The sequence below is a fragment of the Schistocerca cancellata genome, chromosome 4, assembly GCF_023864275.1.
Source record: "Schistocerca cancellata isolate TAMUIC-IGC-003103 chromosome 4, iqSchCanc2.1, whole genome shotgun sequence".
Classification (NCBI taxonomy): domain Eukaryota; kingdom Metazoa; phylum Arthropoda; class Insecta; order Orthoptera; family Acrididae; genus Schistocerca; species Schistocerca cancellata.
In genome coordinates this window covers 556,678,926-556,681,568 of record NC_064629.1, presented here as the reverse complement: position 1 = coordinate 556,681,568, position 2,643 = coordinate 556,678,926, and positions in this window count along the sequence as shown.

Below are 2,643 nucleotides of genomic sequence, written 5' to 3'. Positions count from 1 at the left end.
GATAATCAAGTTCCTCCCACACTCGGCGCAGCATGTCCCCATCAATGAGTTCGAAAGCATCGTTGATGCGAGCTCACAGTTCTGGCACGTTTCTTGGTAGAGGCGGTTTAAACACTGAATCTTTCACATAACCCCACAGAAAGAAATCGCATGGGGTTAAGTCGGGAGAGCATGGAGGCCATGACATGAATTGCTGATCACGATCTCCACCACGACCGATCCATCGGTTTTCCAGTCTCCCGTTTAAGAAATGCCGAACATCATGATGGAAGTGTGGTGGAGCACCATCCTGTTGAAAGACGAAGTCGGCGCTGTCGGTCTCCAGTTGTGGCATGAGCCAATTTTCCAGCATGTCCAGATACACGTGTCCTGTAACGTTTTTTTCGCAGAAGAAAAAGGGGCCGTAAACTTTAAACCGTGAGATTGCACAAAACACGTTACATTTTCGTGAATTGCGAATTTGCTGCACGAATGCGTGAGGATTCTCTACCGCCCAGATTCGCACATTGTGTCTGTTCACTTCACCATTAAGAAAAAATGTTGCTTCATCACTGAAAACAAGTTTCGCACTGAACGCATCCTCTTCTATGAGCTGTTGCAACCGCGCCGAAAATTCAAAGCGTTTGACTTTGTCATCGGGTGTCAGGGCTTGTGGCAATTGTAAACGGTAAGGCTTCTGCTTTAGCCTTTTCCGTAAGATTTTCCAAACCGTCGGCTGTGGTACGTTTAGCTCCCTGCTTGCTTTATTCGTCGACTTCCGCGGGCTACACGTGAAACTTGCCCGCATGCGTTCAACCGTTTCTTCGCTCACTGCAGGCCGACCCGTTGATTTCCCCTTATAGAGGCATCCAGAAGCTTTAAACTGCGCATACCATCGCCGAATGGAGTTAGCAGTTGGTGGATCTTTGTTGAACTTCGTCCTGAAGTGTCGTTGCACTGTTATGACTGACTGATGTGAGTGCATTTCAAGCACGACATACGCTTTCTCGGCTCCTGTCGCCATTTTGTCTCACTGCGCTCTCGAGCGCTCTGGCGCCAGAAACCTGAAGTGCGGCTTCAGCCGAACAAAACTTTATGAGTTTTTCTACGTATCTGTAGTGTGTCGTGACCATATGTCAATGAATGGAGCTACAGTGAATTTATGAAATCGCTTCAATCATTTGTAATAGCCCTGTATATTTGACGCATTTTGCCACATCTGACGACCTTTCGGCGTAAAAGCTGAAGTTTCCAGGTAAATTCAGAGAACCTATGTTAGATATTGAACAAGCCACAGGCAAGTATTTTGACGCATATTATGTACATAATTATACAGATCCTCGGAAATTGCGACGTATTCGGAGACAGACAGTCAAATATTAGTGACAAGAAAAAATATAAACGCCAATGCTGCTCTTTTCATTTACAGAAATTTAGTCTTTCGTGTTTCAATCATACTTAAATTACAAAATCGAACAGCCACGCCAGAGAGAGTGTGCTCAAATTTGTAATTAAAATCGAATACTGCAGAACATATGTTTCTCAAATTAATTATCAAGTCACAGAATCTTTTCTAAGTACGAAGGTAAAAAAAATTTGGAACATGGTACGACAAGAACTTACTTCCTTCTACTTTGTAACACCATGCCTCTATTCATTGTGCTATGCTGAATTCATGCAATACATAACATAATATTTTATGTTAACAACGTTCTGAAGACTGTTATCACTAACATTTCATCAACAGACATTGAATTAAAACAAGTCATACCAGGAGTGTTTGTGATAAATGTTTGTGGCGACATCTACCACCTAGATTGACATGGATGCACAAAATCGAAATCAAGAACAACGTATGAGTTTATGTCTTTGAATATTCCATTGGCTTTGTTCTTCCCTCTCGTTACTGTTTCACTAAGTACTTTGTTGAAGTATGTGTCTCTTATTTAGGCTTACCATAAATCCAGGATTAGCTCCAACAGCTCTGGTTTTTTAGTGCCGTTTGGGGTTGCAAAAAAGTCCGGGTTTTATGAATTTTAAGAGTGTTGGTTTTTAAACTTTTGTTAATTGTTGACTCATGTGTTCGAAATTGCGTTTTAAGCATTCTCTTACGTTCGTGCGTCTCTTCCAATCTTGAAGCCTGCGCTGATGACGAAGGGAAAGCGTAGCTACTGTTTTCGCCACAACTTTTCCCTTATATCATTAATTTGGCAGAACAACAGGGTCAATGTGTTTATGTTACTTTCCTGTTTGAAGGCACTCGTCTACACGTTTGTGATCATTTTATCTGTATTCGTTGTTTGTCTAATCATTTAGAGATGGACAAAAGAAAGTGTTCGTTTAATGTCAACCTGCTACAGGAATACAAATTTTTGAAATTGCATATGAATTCCGATTACAATTTGTTGTACGCATTTTTATGCACGCCAGTACTGGAAATCCAAACCTTCATTAGCATCACCCTATTAACGGCAGCTATGACCATTTTGCAGCATGATTTTCATTCATCTCATTTTCTGTATCAGAACGCCCTATCGTTCCTTATGATATTGCTGCTCTAATCAGTTCCATTAGTAAACGTTTTTAATGATTAACTCTAAATCCGAACAACAAACCCGCCTACCAATTTTCTCTTAGCAGTTGAGCGGACGTACATCATCACAG